Here is a 21,136-nt window from a genome sequence, read left to right as displayed (position 1 = left end):
CACTACATTTTGTTTTTTGCTTCTCCAAGTTACCAAATTTCCCCATACGAAGGTGCAATATCCGGTGGTAGACCTTCTATCTTCCACTGATCCTGCCCAATATACATTTGTAAAAATTTCTACTTCCTTACTTTCACATCTTTGAAGAAAAGTCCTTTGCCCGGAAAGCCTTTGAGATATCTAAGGATCTTGTACACAACATCTAGATGAGCCTTTTTTGGTGAATGGATGTGTTGGCTTACCACACTTACCGCATATGCAATATCGGGTCTGCTATGTGATAGGTAGATTAGCTTACCAACCAATCTTTGATACCTTTCCTTTTCAACTGGTATTCCGCAGTCTTCGACCATCTTTACTGCTTCAATCGGGGTTTCACTAGGTTTGCATCCAAGCATGCCAGTTTCGGTTAGGAGATCAGTGATATACTTTTGCTGAGAGACACTAATACCCTTTTTTGATCTAGAAACTTTTATGCCCAAGAAATACCGCATTTGTCTCAATTCTTTAACTTCAAACTCAGTAGTTAGGACTTTCTTTAATCTTTCCATCTTTACTGTATCATCCCCAGTTAGGATTATATCATCAACATACACTATAAAAATCGTTCTCTTACCACTTTCAGACTGTTGGAAGAATAGAGTGTGATCTGATTGCCCTTGTCGATATCCTTGGTTCTTTATTACTTTTGCAAATCTGTCGAACCAAGCTCTGGGAGATTGCTTGAGTCCATACAAGGACTTCTTGAGTTTACATACTATGTTTTCTTCACCTTTCTTACTGAAACCTGGTGGTATCGTCATGTAGACTTTTTCTTCTAACTCGCCATTTAGAAATGCGTTCTTAATGTTGAGTTGCTATAGTGGTTAATCTAAATTGGCTGCCAAGGACAAGAGGACCCAAACTGTATTCAAATTTGCCATTGGTGCAAATGTCTCCGTGTAGTCAATGCTATAAGTCTGTGTAAATCATTTTGCTACGAATTTGACTTTATATCGTTCAACTGTTCCATCATCTTTATATTTCACTATGAAGACCCATTTACAACCAACTGACTTCTTCCCTCTCGGAAAATTCATTACGTCCCAAGTTCCATTTTTCTCTAGGGTCCACATTTCCTCCATGATAGCCTCCCTCCATTCAGGAATTTTCAAGGCTTCCTAAATATTCTTTGTAATTTTCATCCTGTCAAGGTTAGAGGTAAAAGCACAATATCCTGTAGACAAGCTTTTATAAGACATGTATTTAGACCAGGGATATTAAGTACACGACCTGGTTTGTTTTCCAACTGCAATGGGTAAATTGATGTCATCAGGTACATGCTTATCAGAAGGGAGCTCATGAATATCTATTACCAGATCGGGATTGGGCGTGGACTCATGGTTGCTCGGAGCTATCATCGGTTCCAACGCTCTTGGTGCCTCAAGTATGAGATTCTCCCTATTTTTTGTGTTCAACTTTCTTGAGTAAACAAGAATTTCTATGTCGTTTTGCTTTTCTACATCTCCCCCTGAGGTTAAGTAATCTTTTGTGTATGACATGTCAGGAAATGATGTAATGGGAGACTTGGTAGATGGGTCAGGGAATGAAGCAATGGGAGACGCAGTAGATGGCACAAAGTTAGTAGTAAAGAAATCAAAGAACTTATCTTCACTCCACTTCTCCCCCTGAAGAGAGGGCTTTTGGAAATAAGGAGTGGTTTCAAAGAACGTGACATCAAGGCTAACAAACATTTTTTTTGAGACAAGGTCATAACATTTGTAGCCTTTATGGGTAGGAGAGTAACCAATAAAGACGCATTTAACGGCACAAGGTTCCAATTTATCCCGATTGTGAGCATGAACATGGACAAATGCAGTATATCCAAAGATTTTCAGAGGGAGACTGGAGTGGAGTTGAGAGGTAGGAAAATGTTCCTGGAATTTCTGGAGAGGAGTGGCAAAGGAAAGAACTCGACTCGACATTCGATTAGTGAGATGTGTAGCTGTTAAGATAGCATCTCCCCAAAAATAGTTTTTCATATTTGTAGAGAACATCAACGCCTGAGCTACTTCAAGTATATGTCTGTTTTTTCGTTCAGTGACCCCATTTTGTTAAGGGGTATCCACACTAGAACTCTAGTGACCAATCCCCTTTTTTTTTAAGATAAGTTCCCGGAATATCATTAAAATATTCCGTACCATTAGCAATACTTTAAATTTGAATGTCAGTTTGGAATTGTGTTTGAATCATAGAGTGAAAACTGACAAAAATGGAATGAACTTCAGTTTTATCTTTCAACAAGTAAACCCAACAAATACGAGTATGATCATCAATAAAAGTAACAAACCATTTCGTATGTGTGCGATTGGGGGATCGTGAGGGTCCCCACAAATCACTATGAATCATAGTAAATGGGCGGGATGGTTGTATGTGGATGTTGGGAAAGAAGTACGCTAGTGTTTTGCAAGCTCACACACTTCACATTGAAAATCAGAAGACGTTTTATTTGAACAAATAGAAGAAAATAAAAGTCTTAAATATTGAAAATTTGGGTGACCTATCCTAGAGTGCCATAACAAAAGTTCACTATCTCTAGAAATAGATGCAGAATCACAAATTGCAGTATTACATTGTTCACTCGTTCTTGCCTCCTCAAAGTAGTAGAGTCCCTTATACTCCTTAGCACTACCAATCGTCTTCCCCGATGATAGGTCCTAGAAAATATAGTGAGATGAAACAAATTTAGCGAGCAATTGGGGTCTTTTTGTTAACTGGCTAATGGATAACAAGTTGCAAGATAACTTAGGGACATGTAGGACATATTTTAAATTTATAAAATCAAATATGTGAATACTTCCTTTGCAACTGGTGAGAGAGATCCATCTGCAATTTTAACTTTCAGATTTCCAGCATATGGTGAATAGGATGAGAACAAATGATAAGAATCAGTCATATGATCAAATGCACCCGAGTCAATTATCCATGGTGAATTGTAATGGGATATAGTATTTAGGACTGACAAAAAATTACCTCGGTGAGCTAAAGAATCAGTGGAAGACTGACCCAATGTCTGAATTGAGGAAAACATATATAGCTGATCCAACTGCTTAGGACTAAATACACCACTTGGAGTGGTATTATTGTTTTTCTCACCTTGTGACCTTTCAGTTGAAGTATCAGTAGTAGCCTGCTAGTCACGATTTTTTTGATATTGTCTCGGCTTCCAGTCTCCAGGCTTTCCATGAATCTCCCAGCAGGTATCTTTTGAATGACCTGGCTTACGACAGTGCTCGCACCACAATTTTCCTCTTTGTGACTTTTGCCCAGATCTTGTAGGGCTTTTTGAAGTTAAGGCCAAGACGTCAAGCCCATTCAAATTTAGGGTTGGTATTTAAGGCCTCCATTCTTGCAAGGCTACAACATCGGTAGAGTCTGGTTTTCTCTGTTCACCGGTAAGATAACCTAGTCTCCCTTTTCCTTCAATCACCAATTTTATGGATTGAGCCCACTCGCAGAAATCTTTTCTTTTTAATTTCTTCACTGAGAGTGGAAAGGCTGTGTTGTCTAGCCCATTCGAACCCCCAACGGATGGCCTCTGAGTTGCCGTCGATATTTTTAGAAGCGGTCGACCCTCTGCTGTTGATGCTGCTGCTGGCCATAGTTAGCTAAGGTTGAGAAACCCTAACTCTGATACCATGTAAACGGAATTCGATTTTTGTATTCCTTGAATTCTAAATTATGTACATCCAATCTTACAATATATAATACAATCAAATATTCTAAATAAGGAAACAATTTCCCTATAGAATAATATACAATCTTCTACTTTTACCCACTTTCCAAATTTACTCACTATTCCCACAAATACTCGGGATTTCAACAGTTGAATATATTAACGAGGAATAATTTAGCTCGACCGACCATGAGGAATTCAAGAATTATTTTTCAGCCAAGAATTTAAAGTTTGTCGAAAACTAAGGCAATCTTAAGAATGAAAATAATCTCAAGACTAATTTGAAAATTGTTAAATTAATTGGTGAAAATTCCGAGTTATATGAGGACCATCTAGTGGTCTGGCCTAAATTCAGTATTGGGTGATCTTCTCTTAATCCTCGTCATCAATTGGTCAAATGCGTTCCAATAGGCTTCAGGGGCATTACCTATATGTAAATTGACTGATTAGGAAACCATTCGGCCTAGGAATATAGTGAATGAAATACATATTCTAGGTTGAAAGCGTTAGGATTGCTTATATATAAACATTTAAGTGTAACTAAATGGAGTAGTTGTAGGAAGCATTGTTTGCACTGTATTTTCGTGCTCCCTTGTAGAATCATAAGAGTCATCTAGTTAGGGAAATCGCCTGAAGAGTTACAAGGAAACAATTGCTTGGGTAAGACGATTTACTTGTTGCCTAGGTGACCTAGAAATATCAAGTAGCCACCCAAGCGACAAAGGCAACGTAACCAAGACTGCTCATTTATAAACATTTAAGGGAAAATATACATATTCTCTTTGTTTCCTTTATCTTGTATTTCCATAGGAGTGCCTTTTCCCCCATAACATTGCCCATTAGTTGAAATCAAATGTTGAACACGATTTTCATTTTTCTTTTTGGGGACTAATATTTATTTTTTATTTGTCAAATTAAAATTTAATAATGTTATAATTTAGGATTTTTCATCAAGCTATTAGTATACATCTTAAATCACACTAAGCACATTTGTGTGGTGAAAGTTGCCATCTCTCAAATTAGGAACTCTGTTCAACAAGGAAACAAATTAAAAAGAAAAAAGGAAAAAAGGGAAAGGGGAAAGTATACTATTTGTTTATAACTATTTGGTCTTATTACACTTATCAATAAAATCTAACTAATCAACATTGATGTAATCAATTGAGGTGAATCAAACACATATTGAATCCAATAAATTTACAAAAGAATATAGTGAGTGAAATGTGATGAATCCATACCCAGTCAAAGCAGACGGCTGTTGCTCCTTCAACATCTACGGCGCCGGCTGCTCCTCTGTCATCCTTTGCTGCTCCACCTACTCTGCCGGACATGTTGACATTAAGCCACCGCCCGTTGAATTTTTGCTCCCCCTTGTGTATATATATATATATATATATATGTGTGTGTGTGTGTGTGGAGTTGTATATGTGAAAAGAGAGAAGTGAGTGGTGAGTTGCAGCGTGCATAAGAGAGTTGAGTGAGATTTGAGTGATTGTATCCTCCTCCTCCTCTGTATTTTTTTTCCAGTAAATAGTAATCTCTCGCTCCCGTGGACGTAGGCCGGAATTTGGCCGAACCACGTAACTCTGGTGTCAATATTGGTGTGTGTGTACTTTATTTATTTTTTATCCATTAATTACTTGATCTGTAAAACCCCAACAAAGTGGTATCAGAGCGTATTGTTGGAGCAGAATTTCAGATCGGAGAAAATTCCCAGATTTTGAGCCTCTGTCCAGTAGCTCAAAATTTAATTTTGAGGCCACCATCAAACTCCACTCGTCGAGACAAAGCAAACGGTGTCAACCGGAGCTCCAAACAACATCAGACGACGTCACACGTGCCCACACGCAGCTCCAACGTCCAGGGGACGTTTCCACGCTCCCATACGCGCCTCCACGCACCGGCTACTCATCGGGAAGTAGCGTCACGCGCCGGTGAACGTCCGGCGCACATTCGCAGGAGGAAGACAACGGCCACGTCAGCGCCACGTCGCCCGGGACCCTCGTCAGCGCCATGTCACCCAACCACGTCAGTCGGGACCCGCGCCAGTCAGCGACATGTGGCGCCTAGTCAGCAACCCGGGCAACGCCACATCAACAGCTGAGTCAGCGCCGCGTCAACCAGTGCCAGGCCACGTCAGCCGCACAGTCAGCAAGCCACTTCAGCGCCGCGTCAGCTGACACGTCATTGCTGCCACGTCAGCATAGTTGACCAGTGTTGACCAATTTTTGACTGAAGTTTGACCAGGCTTTTCAAAGCCATTTCAGGTCCGTTTTTTGAACAATTTAAGCCATTTCCAGGGTTTTCGACCGTTCCAGACGCAACCGTACATTCGGTTTCTTGAGATTCTGCCCCAATTTTTTTGCACAAGCAAGTTAGTGCTTAAAAATCAATGGAGGAGTCAGACTCGGGTACTATGATCAAACTCACGGCTTCCAATTACACTCTGTGGAGGTCTCGGATGGAGGATCTCCTTAATTGTAAGGATTTGGCAGACCCTTTGGATTATAAAGGTATGAAACCAGATTCCGTCAAAGATGATGATTGGAGAAGAATGAATAGGAAGACCATTGGTCAAATCAGACAATGGATTGACCACAAGGTATATCATCACGTCGCACAAGAGACTGATGCTTATAGTCTTTGGGAGAATCTGGAAAACATGTACCAGGCCAAGACTGCCCGCAACAAAGCCATGTTAATGAGACGGCTTGTTAATCTAAAGTTAAAAAGCGGGACCTCTATAGCTGAACATACTAGTGAGTTCCAAAATCTAGTAAATCAGCTTTCAACTGTGAAGATGGATCTTGGCGATGAAACAGAAGCATTGCTGCTTCTTAGCTCCTTACCAGACAGCTTGGAGACATTGGTTATCACTCTCAGCAATTCAGCTCCTGACGGCAAACTTACCATGGCGATGGTAAAAGATGCCTTATTCAACGAAGAGGCCAGGAGAAAAGAAACAGGTGCAGATCAGTCACAAGCCTTTGTTACTGAAACTAGAGGCCGACCTCAAGAAAGTACCAGTACCAGAAGTCGAGGTAGAGGCAGAGGTAGAAGCAGATCTAGAGGAAGATCCCAGGATCGCGGCAGATTCAGTGATGGTAAAAATTGGCAGAGAGGGAAAATCTCTTGTTACTATTGTGGCATTGAAGGCCACATGAAGAAAGATTGTCGAAAATTTCGGCGGGATCATGGTCAAAGCTGCCAGCAACAAAAGAAAGAAGAAGGTGAGAACACGGTCACCTTAACCCAAGATATATCAGTTTTTTCAATTGATGAAGATGCATGCTGTCATATTGGGAATCACGACACTGAATGGGTGGTAGACACAGCAGCCTCCTACCATGCCACTCCCCACAAGGAATTCTTCACGATGTATAAATCTGGAGATTTTGGTACAGTTAGATGGGGAACACTAGTTCTTCTCAGATCGTGGGAATCGGAGACGTGCAAATTGTGACCAATATTGGTTGCACCATAACACTAAAGGATGTTCGACATGTCCCAGACCTTCGGCTCAACCTTATTTCTGGGGCAGCCCTTGATAAACAGGGCTATGAAAGCTACTTTGGGAAAGGTGCTTGGAAATTGTCAAAAGGTAATTTGACAATATCACGAGGACGCATTTGCTACACATTGTACAAAATGCAAGTGAAGATTTGTACTGATGCCATCAATGCAATGGAAGATGAAGCATCACCAAACCTATGGCACAAGAGACTCAGACACGTGGGAGAAAAAGGGCTCCTTACACTGGCGAAGAAGGCATTTATCAAAATCACAAAAGGTATTGCCTTAAACCCATGTGTTCATTGCTTATTTGGGAAACAGCATAGAGTTTCATTTAGTTCCTCTATGAAGAGAAGGTCAAAGCCATTGAGTTTGGTACATTCTGATGTATGCGGACCTATTGAAGCAAAATCTATCGGCAACAACTGGTATTTTGTTACCTTTATTGACGACGCTTCAAGGAAGGTGTGGGTATATTTTCTGAAAACAAAGGACCAGGTATTTAAATATTTCAAGGAATTTCATGCTATGGTGGAGAGGCAAACAGGGAAGAAATTGAAGTGCCTCCGGACAGACAATGGAGGCGAGTATACTTCCAACGAGTTTAGAGCATACTGTACTAAACGTGGTATTAGGCATGAAAAGATGGTCCCACGTACCCCACAACATAATGGTGTAGCTGAAAGAATGAATCGGACCACTATGGAGAGAGTTAGAAGTATGCTCAGTATGGCTAAATTACCTAAGCCATTCTGGGGGAAAGCTATTCATGCCGCATGTTACCTTATTAACAGATCACCATCAGCACCACTTAATTTTGGAATCCCAGAGAAAGAATGGACCAGACGAAAAGTTTCTTACACTCATCTAAGAGTGTTTGGGTGCAAAGCTTTTGCATATATATCTAATGAGCAGAGACAAAAGCTCGACGTGAAGTCCATTTCATGTATCTTTATTGGCTATGGAGATGATGAATTTGGCTACAGATTATGGGATCCAGAGAGGAAGCGGGTCATCAGATCGAGAGATGTGGTTTTCCATGAAAACCAGGTATTTGAGGACTTTGAACCACAAACAAAGTCTAACCAGCCTAGTTCCAGTGCTCCAGTCATTGTAACAAATCCTACACCATCATATTCTCCCACAAATCATGGAGAATTGCAGGATGATCATTTGGAAACAGATGTAGACGGTGTTGAGCAGGGGGAGCAACAACCCCCTTCACCAGAAATTGCAGAATCATCACATCAGTCAGATGATGAAGTATATCCTCCTCCAGAAGAAGCTGAGCCCAGAAGATCTGAAAGAGGTCGTGTTTTGATTCCGTCGAGAAGATATCCAGAATCAGAATATCTTTTACTCACTGATTAGGGGGAGCCAGAAAGTTTCCAAGAGGTCCAGTCTCATACCGACAAAGCCAAATGGATAGAAGCTATGAAAGCAGAGGTGAATTCTTTACATAAGAATCAAACGTATGAACTGGTAAGACTTCCCAAAGGGAAGAGAGCACTAAGGAACAAATGGGTGTTCAAGCTTAAGAAAGATGGTACTGGACAAATTGTGACGCATAAAGCCAGATTGGTCGTCAAAGGTTTCGAACAGAAGAAAGGCGTTGACTTTGACGAGATATTTTCACCAGTAGTGAAAATGACAACAATTCGAGTCATACTTGGATTAGTAGTCAAGTTAAATCTAGAGCTTGAACAAATGGATGTGAAGACAGTCTTCCTACATGGAGACTTGGAAGAAGACATCTACATGGAGCAACCATAAGGATTTGAAGTTCCAGGGAAAGAACATCTAGTCTGCAGGTTGAAGAAAAGTCTCTACGGTCTTAAGCAAGCACCGAGACAATGGTATAGAAAATTTGACTCTTTCATGGTGAGTCACGGATACAAGAGGACTGCAGCAGATCAGTGTGCATATGTTCAAATATTTCTTGATGGTAATCTTGTCATCCTACTACTCTATGTTGATGACATGCTGATCATTGGTTAGGATGCAAGCAAGATCAACAAGTTAAAGATGGAGTTGTCTAAATCTTTTGAAATGAAGGACTTAGGCCCAGCTCAGCAGATCCTAGGCATCAGGATCCGTCGCAACAGGAAAGCCAGAAAGTTATGGTTATCACAGGAGAAGTATATTGAACGGGTAATCAAAAAGTTCAACATGGAAAGCGCCAAGCCAGTAAGTACTCCACTGGCTAATCATTTCAAGCTAAGCAAGAAGTTGTCTCACTCATCAAGGGAAGAAATGTCAATAGTCCCATACTCATCAGCAGTTGGAAGCTTGATGTTCACAATGGTGTGTATGAGACCAGACATTGCCCACGCTGTAGGCGTTGTGAGCAGGTTTCTTTCCAATCTAGGGAAAGACCATTGGGAAGCTATGAAATGGATTCTCAAGTACTTGAAAGGTACATCGGGATTATGCTTATGTTTCGGGGAAGCTGAACCAATCTTGGAGGGTTACACTGATGCAGACATGGCTAGTGATCTTGATGGAAGAAAGTCCACATCAGGCTTTTTGTTCACCTTTGCAGGGGGAGCTGTATCATGGCAGTCAAAATTGCAAAAGTGTGTTGCCCTATCCACAACAGAAGCAGAATATATTGCCGCAGCGGAAGCTAGGAAGGAGATGTTGTGGGTAAAACGGTTTCTTCAAGAGTTAGGAGTCAAACAGGAAGAATACAAGGTACATTGTGATAGTCAGAGTGCACTGGACTTGAGCAAGAATTCAATGTACCATTCCCGAACAAAACATATTGACATTCGCTATCATTGGATACGTGAAGTGATGGAACAACAATTGTTGAAGTTAGTCAAAATTCATACTAAAGAGAATCCGACAGACATGTTAACAAAGGGGGTAACTTATGAGAAGCTCCAGCTATGTAGGGATATAGCTGGGATGGACGACAATTGAAGATTAACATATTATTCTCCTCCTATGGGTATGGAGGGGGAGAATTGATGAATCCATACCCAGTCAAAGCAGACGGCTGCTGCTCCTTCAACATCTACGGCGCCAGCTGCTCCTCCGTCATCCTTTGCTGCTCCACCTACTCTTCCGGACATGTTGACATTAAGCCACCACCCGTTGAATTTTTGCTCCCCCTTGTGTATATATATATGTGTGTGTGTGGAGTTGTATATGTGAAAAGAGAGAAGTGAGTGTGGTGAGTTGCAGCGTGCATAAGAGAGTTGAGTGAGAGTTGAGTGATTGTATCCTCCTCCTTCTCTGTATTTTTTTTCAGTAAATAGTAATCTCTCGCTCCCGTGGACGTAGGCCGGAATTTGGCCGAACCACGTAACTCTGGTGTCAATATTGGTGTGTGTGTACTTTATTTATTTTTTATCCATTAATTACTTGATCTGTAAAACCCCAACAAAATGTCTATGCATCGACTAGCTAGTTGTAAGTAGAAATCCTTTTGGTTATTTATGAAGCATATCCGCATGAACCATTCTCACATTTTACTCCTGAATCGCATGCTTTGTTACACTTACCACAATTAAGGGCATCGAAACCAATGTTGGTGCATTTACCCCCACAGCAAAATTGTCCAAATCCACACTTGTGCCCGCACGTCCCGCAATTGTTCTTATCTTGATGGACATTGCGACAATGTTTCTTACAGCAAAAAAGAAGGCTAGCACCATTATTTGCTGAATTTCCATTGCATATATTGTTAGTAACATCACAATGTGTGCCTTTTTTTATGATACTCGCTAAAAATCTACCCCTCAAGGATTTGGTATTGACAAATTGGGGTATCGATGATGTACTCTTCGTAATCTTCGGTGTTAGCAACGATCAAAGAGGCCAGTGGGGAGGGGGAGGCTAGTAATGTTAGAGGGAGGGTAAGGGTGAGAAGGATGGCTGTGAGTTGGAAGAGAGTGGCAGCCATATTCACTGCTGAAAGTTGTGTTGTGGACTGGTGAGGCTGAGGAGATGAAGGAGAAATGGGTGTCTTGGTGGGTGAAAGACAATGGAAATGGCCGAGTATTTAAAGTACGAGGTTTGATAATAAAAATTTTCCTTGTGGGATGAAATTGGAAGTTATTCCACAAGTTCCAAACAAAGTGGCCAAGTGTTCGTTTCTATTGATCAGTGGGGTTTGGCAGGCTCTAGGAGTCTCTTGGTCAACTTGCAAAATCATCAAAAGCTTGGATGTGCATATGTTTACTGCGGGACAGTTTCGGCTGTCTCTACCAACTTGGGTAATTGCACAATTTGTCCACCCAAAATATATAGTCAGTGGGGTTTGGCGGAGCTCTATAAATAGTATATTACTAGTTGCTGTCACTGAAAATCCAACTTTGCTCACCCTTGCTCCCTCTTTTCTTCTCTTTTCGGGGCAGTAATAAAAATGTTGCACAACGAAAAGTAGGCAAGTTGCACCATGCAAACCACAAGGAAAAATTAATTCGATAAATGTAGATTTTATTTTTCATCAATGATATTGCGTGTAATAGTGTGGCATGTGGACTGTATATAATTTTATGCAAATTTTATCTGAGTATTTGACAGATTGATATGATTTTATTGAAAATTGACAGGAAGGCCATAGTGGTTCTTCGGGGAGGATCTAATTTGCTCTTTACAAATTATGTTTTCTTAGAGAGAAAACTCAAAGAAAAATTCCTAAAGGTGGAAAGGTATTTTCTGGGCAACTTTCCATCATTATTTTTTTTTTATATGAACAATTCTGTAAACAAATAGTAAAGTTGGGTGTAGACGTAGGCCTTCTTCTCTCTTTGGATAGGATTATGATATGGGTCTCTATGATAGGTTCTTAATTAGATCAAAATTAATGAATATATTTATCTTACATATAAGATAAAATAAATAGGTATTTTTTGGCAATATCAAACTGCATTTTTCACAAAGCTTAGGCTTGTTTTGAGCCTTTTTTTTCGGGGGGGTGTGGGGATGGGGATATCCTAAACTAACAACAATGTTGATTACCTAAAACAGTAAAACAACACATAAAATAATCACTTTTTGTACTGAATAAGATATATGCAAGCAATATCCATTTAAAAAAAAAAACATTAAAATGGATATGGGAGATAAAAATTAATTTATAAATCTATTCTTTGAATATTGATTTGAACTCTTTTTTGTTTTTGGATAAAATATGACTCCCCAGTCAATTGGAGATAAACACTCACATCTTAATATAAACTCATTTTTTTCCCATTTAATTGGAGATAAACACCCGTTGCCATGTGTCTCCACACCAAATAAATAAAGTTAACCCTATTATTAAAAGTTTAATTTAATTAGTATTGTGGCAAGCTAAATAAATCCAATGTAATCAATTTTGTGCTCAGCTAACTCAAATCAAAATAGTTTAAACTAAATTAAGCTTGAATCAAGACAAGTTCTGTACTAATTTGAAGGATTTAGGTCAATTTCAATTGGGTGAAAAACCCTTTTTGGTTATGGCTTATTAAGAAAGTTAGCAGGTGCTCCTTGGATCAATAGTAAGGTTGCTCTTCTGTGATCGATTTGTCACGAGTTTGAGTTTAAAGAAAAATTCTTTACATAAAAAAAAAAATGAAAGCAAGAGTAAGTTGTGTTCATTGTGACAACTCTCCCCTACCCTCACAAAGTGGGAAGTCTTGTCACTTAGTGTAGTGGTCCTAGGTCCAACTTTGGTGAGGTATCGTCCGCTTTGGTCCATTGGCTTCACATGTCTGTCCTATAAAAGGCGCCTCACATTGTCGGAGCCTAAACCATCCTTATAAGCCTAATATCTCTCTAGTATATGTTTGATGTGGGACCGTGACAAGCTCTCTCGTTTGATCTTTGACATCCTCGTCAAAGTGACTTACACCTTTGTGTAGGATACACTCACATGATAGTACCTCTAGGATGGATCCATTTAGATGATAGTACCCTCAGAGTGGTTATGATACCAAATGTAATGATCTTGGGTCAAACTCCAGTGGGGTATTGTCAGTTTTGACCCACTGACCTCACATGTTTGTCCTATAAAAGACACTTGACATAGTCGAAGCCTAAACCATTCTTATAAACCCAAGATCTCCCTAATACACATCTGATATGAGACTATGACGCTTAGAAAAATCTATTAAGAAAGCCCATTTGGCAACTTAATGGTTTTGGCCATACTTTTTGGCACAATCTCAATGGAAGCTCCACTCTATAAATAGAGGCACCTCCCTTCCATTTAAATTCATTTATGAGATGCTAATTTGATGTCAAAACATTGTATGATAGTACAAAGCAACATTTTCTATAGAAAATATTTTTGAAAGAAAAACTCAACAATAAAATATGAAGCCTTTCAACTTCTAAAGGAGTGTAATTGTCAAATCTAAAATCAAAACAAGACCATATTCCAAGAATTTTAGGACAAGCTTTCAACTTTCCTCTTGATTGGAATTTTTCATCTTCACAACCTTCTTGTTTGAATAATGTAATAGATTTGAAGATCAAGCTCGGAGTTCTTCACTTGTCATTATTGAAAAATCAAAGAGAATTGTACCTATTATTTAAAATGCTCAATAAATTGAGTATTTATTCTGCTTATTCTGATCTTTAAAATCCACAGAGAATTATACCTACTATTTCAGTCGACTTGGTTTCCTTACATATTTGCTTTTTACCCTTGTTTCTATCGGCATTCTCTTGCCGCTCTGCATATGCATTAGCAAAAGAGGTCGATTAAACCTTGGTTACCAAAAAAATTATGTAAGCTGCTCATAAAGACGAAGATTGTCACCTTCTAATGAATCTTGACAATTTTCTTTACATGAAGAACCAAATCTCAGTGGCAACTATTGCAAATTTGTTGCATAATGGAAAGTCTTTGTTAGATGTTTCTAGAGATTATAGAGGTATTTGGAAGGGAGTGTTGGAGAGACAGAAAAGTGATTTCTACTATTAGTCATTGAAGTAGGGGGCGGGTGTGAGCACTTTTGATGAAGGGATGTCCAATATTTATCCATTTTAAGCAATAATTTTTTCATAAAATTTTGATTCTTGGATTTCAAATTTTGTTGGTTTCGTCATATACAATACAACTAATTTATTTATTCTAAATTTCACGTAATTCCAAACTTAAAATTTGAACTCTTTGCATCCAAACATAGGGTTATGAGATGTTGAAATTTGAATTTTTCTTTAGATTGAATTTTTTTTTTTTCCTTTTCTTAGACGAAAGCTTAATAGTATTATTATTTTAGAGTTTTCGTCAAGCTATCTTGTGTGCTTGTTCAATCACACCAATCATATGCGAATTGAAAGTCACCGCCAATCTCAGTTTCATAAATTCTATCCAGCTGACAAATAAAAAAAAATAAAGGAAGAATAAGAAAGAGAATTCGATTCATAAACAAATAAATTATTTCATAGAATTAATAATGAAAATGTTTTATCTGGCAACTACATCTTCAGCATGTATAAACATCTGGTCTTATTTTTCCTATATATACAATCCAACAAATTGATATATTCATGTCAGCAATTAAAATGAACCAATAATACTGTACTTGAAAAAATTACAAAAGAAAAACGAACGTGAAATCTCAATGCTCAGACTCCTTATATGTAGAAATCTTTTTTCTTTGTTCACGAAGCATATCCGCATGAGCCATTCTCACATTTAACTCCTGAATCGCATGCTTTGTTGCATTTACCACAATGAAGATCATTGAAGCCAACATTGGTGCATTTACCTGCACAACAAAGTTGTCCAAAACCACACTTATGCCCGCATGTCCCGCAGTTGTTCCTATCTCGAAGGACATTTCGACAATGGTTCTTACAGCAAAAAAGAAGGCTGGCACCATTGTTTGCTGAAATCCCATTGCATATGTTGCTACTAGCATCACAATGTGTACCTTTCTTTATGATGCTTGCCAGAAACCGCCCTCTTAAGGATCCAGTGTTGAGGAATGGAGTGTCGATTGCGTACTCTTTGTAGTCTTCGGCATCGTCAGTGATCAAAGAGCTCATTGGATGTGGTGAGGCTAGTAATGTTAGGGGAAGAGCAAGGAATAGAAGGAAGGTTGTGAGCTGGATGAGAGATGCAGCCATAGTCACTACTGAATGTTTTTGAGTGCTTGAGAGGTTGAGTTGGAAGAGAATGGATGTCCAGTTGTGGGTGTAAGGGAATTGAAATTGTAGGGGTATTTATAGCTCGAGGTTTGATAAAATATTACCGCTTGGGAGGGAATGGGAAGTTTCACATTCACAAAGTTCCAAACCAGCGGGACAAGTGTTCGTTTGGCTTAATTGGCCAAAATATACTGAGTGGGGTTTGGCAAAGCTCTAGGAGTCTTGGTCAACTTCAAAAACAAAAACTTGACCAACAAGTGCTAGCAACGTAGTTGCTTCTGTTAGCAACACGAGTAGCCTTAGTGTTGGCGCCTTGCAATTTGGTTATTGTCCGTTCTTTTCATTCAAAACACTGATCAGTGGGTTTGGCAGAGCTCTAATAATATTCTACTTAAGTTGCTGTCATTCAAAATCCAACATAGCTGACCATTCCCCCTCCTTTTCTTTTTCATCACCTTTCTATATATGTGTATTATATTCACTTATCCTTTCTTCAATCAGTTTCTTGCTAATGGATTATGCTTATTGGTGTCTCTGTTTGCTGATGGATTAGCCTTATTAATGCTAATGACCATTTCCTTTTTTCTTCATTCATGGTTTCTACCCAAAAAGTGAGCTACATTTGTTTCAATATTGTGGCATACAGTAAGCTGAGTGGGGCAGACAATTATACTGGCATGTGTAGCGTATAGAATGTAAGAATTATGGATGATTCTCAATTTAGCAAATCCAAGTCGAGTCATGATCTTTAATGGGTTATGCCTAACAATCCTCGATTTGATATAATTAAAGTGTGTTTAATTTAAATATATATTGATGTGAGTTCATTTTAATTGTTACAGAACCAGTTGTAGTTCTATGGTAGGTGAATTAAGCAGATATTAATAGGGTCAATGTCAATGAGGCCCAGAGGGTCTTAATTAAATAAAAAAAATTAATGAATATGGGCATTATATTTGTAAAATAATGTAAAATATGTATTTTTTGATCTAGACAAGGCTGCATATTAAACAAAAATTTGACTTGACCCTAACAAACATTCAAGCTAGCTCATTATTGTTTTCTTGGCCTCCCAAATCGTTGGGCCAAGATATATACTCAGGGTTCATGACCGCCTAGTGCAGGCTCAAATCCCTTTCAGGCCTTGCATTTGAAAATAAGCTAATATAACTTTAATTGCAATTTACTTGAAACATTTTTTATGTGTGAATGATCAATATTTTTAAAAAGATATTTGCTCCCACTCACTTGGGTTTGCTGGAAGAAAAATAATCACTAGAAATTTGTACGCAACAAACTACATAACTTCTGTTGCAAATAGACTGTTTGAGTATTGAAAAACAGAAGAAACAGGGAGAAGAATTTGAAATGATAAACTTGCTATTAAGACCTCTTATTTATAAACATAAAGTAAATAAGTAATACCGCTTCCAATAGTTCCTGTTTTTCAAAAAATTATGTTTCTTCAAAATGACATGGCTGTTAAATTTGAATTGCAAATTGTATTTTGTCGCATAAGGGAGGGGCTTTATTACATATCACTAGAGATCATCAAGGTTGTTAGAAGGGAGTCATTGACGGGATAGAAGGTGGGCTTGCATACTATTAGTCATTGAAGTGGAGAGAGAGAGAGAGAGAGAGGGTGAAAACGCTTTTGATGAGCAAAAGCCTTAAGCCACAAAGAGAGTGCATTTTAGGATCTTCGTCTTTTAAAAGAGTGTCTTAAATGAGATTTTGTTTCTCCTAGCCTTAAGACACGCCTTGCAAGTGGCTTTTAAAACATAGAATCGCACTAAAGCTAAGAAGAATTACTTGATAGTTATTGGTATACTTTGTTCTATGTCCGAATTTGTCATTGTTCAAATAGCATATGGATGCTTGTGGCGACATAAATCATGAGTAGCAATCAAAAAAAAAAAAAAAATTGTTTTGTGCTTGGAAGTACTGAATCTGTTCTTGGATTTGATTTTTGTAGATTAGGTCATACGTATGCAATACAAATTTTTAATTTAGTTTTTCCAAATTCAACATAATTCAAAGTTTAAACTCGGACTCCATGCATCCAAATATACAATTATCATCAGATGTTGAAATTTAAAATTTTTCTATAGGACTAGATTTTTTTTTAGTAGACCAAATTTTAACAATATTACAACTTTCAACATTTTTTTTGTACATCTATATTATGTTCTTTACACAATTGAAAAATTGAGCATATTAGGCAGACACTAATATGGTCAATAGGCTCCGAGGGTTTTATTTGAATAAAAAACTAATGAATATGTGAATTTTACTTGTAAAATAATATAAAATATGTATTTTTTGATCTAGACAAGGCTACATTTTAAACCAAAATTTTCTTGGCCCCTTAAATTAGAGGGCCAAGATACTTGGGGTTCATGACTTTCTCATCTTCTACTGTAGAATCAACCCATAGGTCATCCTAATGATCTACATAGCTCTGTAACAAGATCCTCTTAACCCCCATGTTGTTGAGTCTAGCCACAATCATCAACACATGATGCTTCAACTTGTTGGCCCAAGTGGCAACCCAAGAGGGGATGAATTGGGTTTAATAAAATTAAGGTGCTTGACTACACAATCTAAAATAATTTAAATAAACAAAATTAAAGGAGAGAAGGGAAGAGAGATGCAAACGTTTTTTAACTTTTTTTAATAGTGGTTCGACTATCTCTGCTTACGTTCACTCTCTTAAGGTCAACCACCTTAAGGTTCCACTAATTCCCTTACTTTCACGACAGCAAGGTCATCAATTACACTTCATGTTTTCCAAAAACTAAGGAAACCAATTATACTTTGCTTAGATAGAGGCAAGGAGACCAAATTACAAGAGAGATTACAAAACAAATTTCTTCACAAGGAATGATTTATAAATTTGAAGCACATAGAAGAAATCCTCAAAGAATATGCAAGTGATGACACTAGACACAAGATATTAAAAGAGAATAAAGAGTTTGGGCACATAGAAATTCAATGTAGATCTATTCTTTCTCATTCTTAGGCTTTAAAGGGCATATATAGGTTAAATGAAAACTAGCCATTTTTTGTCTGTTATGCAAGTTTTCTAGTCAAACTGGTTGGCTGTTTACTTAGTCAATCAATCGATAGCTTACTAGCTATCAGAGGGAAAAATCATATCATTGTATGAAAATTATGTGACTCGATCGACTGCCTTCAAGGGTCAGTCGACCATCTCCAACTTCTGTCTTGACTAATCAATTGCCCTCTGTGGGCCAATAAATCACCTCATGCTACAAAGTCTGGTTTGGTCTTCTTTGTTGGCCATTTTTATAGTCTTAGTCAATTAGTGCCACATCTTTAATATTTTTAGAATTTTACAAGATAAAACAAATTACAATTGAGAAAAATAAAAAAATAAATAAGATTTTAATTTTTCAAAGTTTTTCTCAATTCTTCAATTTTAATGGTTTAATCTTGTTAAGAATAACTTAAGCACAAAGCCATTTGTACACAATAATTTGTTATCATCGAAGTTAGGTTAATTAAAACTTGGGGCTAACACGGCCAAGAGGAGATTGTAATAAGGCGAATGCTGTTTGACCCCTCGTGTTCACTTGGAATAAGGAAAGTTGGTCATATACATCATAATAGTTATAGGCGATGGTTTGACCACTTCCATGTTTGGATTGTGTGAGCCCGGCAATAAGGCTTTTGTAGGTGTTTCTATTGTGAGTTTTGAGCCACCAAACATGTCATTTTACAGGTTTTCCATCTATGATCTCATCTCGCTCTTCAAGTTGCACACAATCATATTCATCACAGTTGTTACCTTTGTGAAAGGTGTTAATGTCTGCTTGAAAACTTTCTTCAGAAAATTGTTGTTATATCATTGCCAAATTAGCATTGGTAAGTCGGATTGGCCTTGGCTGCATATTGGCCTTACTTTGTACCTCTGATAACTGATGAAATAAAGGGTCGATAAGGCATATGCCAAAAAGTTTGATAAAAAAATCAAGCATTTTTAAAGAACGATGTGAATTTAGATTGATATGGTGGTGATGGATTGTGGATGAACTTGTTATGTTAAATCTCGTCAGAGATGTAAAGGTAGAGACTATGAGAATCATAAAAATCATAAGAGAAAGAAGAAAAAGAGGTGAAGAGACTCAGATAGAAGAGATAAGGAGAAATTGAGAGGAAAGAATAAGAGGAGAAGGAAGTGAGAAAGAGAAGATAAAGAGATGGATAAGTAATCGGTTCTATTCTGTTTGATTACTAACAAAACCAACAAACGAATCAAATTCCTTGGTTTTCAGAATTCCTTGGGCAATTGCATGTGGTAGGCGGGCAACACTCGTTGTGTTGTGGCTTAAATCATGGGGGAGCCTCCCCCACTTGTATAAAACACTTTTCCCATTTTAATGAGTTATTATTATTATTATGACTTCTGATTTATAAAAAAAATCATTTTTCAGAACGAATAAAGAATTAGAAATTATAACTAAATGATTAAATATTTATAAATATACTTATATAATTGTAATGGTAATATTATGTAAAATTCAATGTATAAAATTATTTTTTCAGTTTTTGGGTTCTTTTCTCAAGTAGAAACCCAAACTAAAACTGAAATCGATTTTTTTAAAAAAATTTAAACACCAAAACCAAAGTCGAGAACCGAAAAACTGAAATGGAGGGGAATTCGGTCTGATTTCAGTTTGGTATTTTTTGGTTAAACTTGTACATGCCTAGGCACTAGGGCTTGTTCATAACTGAGATAGTTGTATTATTTGTGCAAATTAGTTGAGATATCGATACAATAATTATTATGCATATTTATATCCTTATGTCAAACCTACGCTAACTCTATGGCTAAAAGTATAAATTTAAAATATTAAATCCTAATATTGAACACGTTTCTTAAACATTAGAACCCTATAATAAATTAGGATTGTTTCGTAACATTAAATGTCTAATATGTTATAATTGACATGTTTTCCCTTTGCTTCGTCGCTTGATGATTTGGTGACCTTTGCAGTGATCAACATCACCTAATGGCCGTGTGATCTTTATCGCATAGGCGGCTATTTCTGATTCCTGTGTCGCTTGGGTGATAAGCAATTTGCCTTGCCTAGTAACTTAGGTGACTACCGCATGCCCAAGTGATCTTGGCCATATTCTAGGGACTTGATCATTTGTTCAAGCTACTAGCATATGGTTATTTGTAGCAACATCAATCGTGAGTAGCAACAACAACAAAAACATTTGTCCCATGCTTGGAAGTATTGAGTCTGTTCTTTGATTCAATTTCGTAGATTAGGTCATATTTATGCAAAACAAATTATTATCTTAATTTTTTTCAAATTCCACATAATTCAAAATTTTAGACTCGAACTCCTTGCATGCAAACATATGGTTGCCTGACATTAAAATTTAAATTATGTTTTTGTGGGACTGGATTTTTTCCTTTTTGGACTTAATTTTAGTAGTATTATGATTTGAGAGTTTATGCCAAGCTATTCAGTGTGCTTGTTAAATCATACCAACCATATTTGCACTCAAAACTCACTTTAATCTCAATTTCATAAATTCTATCCAGCTAAAAAAAATTTTTAAAAAGGAAAAATATTTGAAAGAACTCAATTGATAAACAATCAATTGCGATTATTTAGAATCAATAATAAAATGTCTTCTATGTAGCAACTAATGTTCATGTATAAATGTACATTTGGTCTTATTTTCACTATGAATACAATCCAACAAATTGATATATTCATGCAAGCAATTAAAGTGAACTAATATTGTGCATGAAAAAATTACAAAAGAAAAACA

The 21,136-nt window shown here is 37.5% G+C and overlaps 1 protein-coding gene across 2 annotated transcripts in view; it reads left to right on the top strand.

Moving 5' to 3' along the window:
- LOC131159661 (uncharacterized) overlaps positions 1-12,080 on the top strand; it is a 100,956-nt gene extending 88,876 nt beyond the window's left edge. For both annotated transcript variants that reach the window (XM_058114752.1, XM_058114865.1), the window contains one exon: positions 11,791-12,080. The gene's annotated coding sequence lies outside the window, so the exon portion shown is untranslated. The remainder of the gene's footprint in view (positions 1-11,790) is intronic.
- Positions 12,081-21,136: the final 9,056 nt, after the last annotated feature.

This window comes from Malania oleifera, chromosome 1 (assembly GCF_029873635.1).
Source record: "Malania oleifera isolate guangnan ecotype guangnan chromosome 1, ASM2987363v1, whole genome shotgun sequence".
NCBI lineage: Eukaryota > Viridiplantae > Streptophyta > Magnoliopsida > Santalales > Ximeniaceae > Malania > Malania oleifera.
Note: the sequence above shows the minus strand (reverse complement) of the source record. Positions and strands in the feature narration are given on the sequence as shown.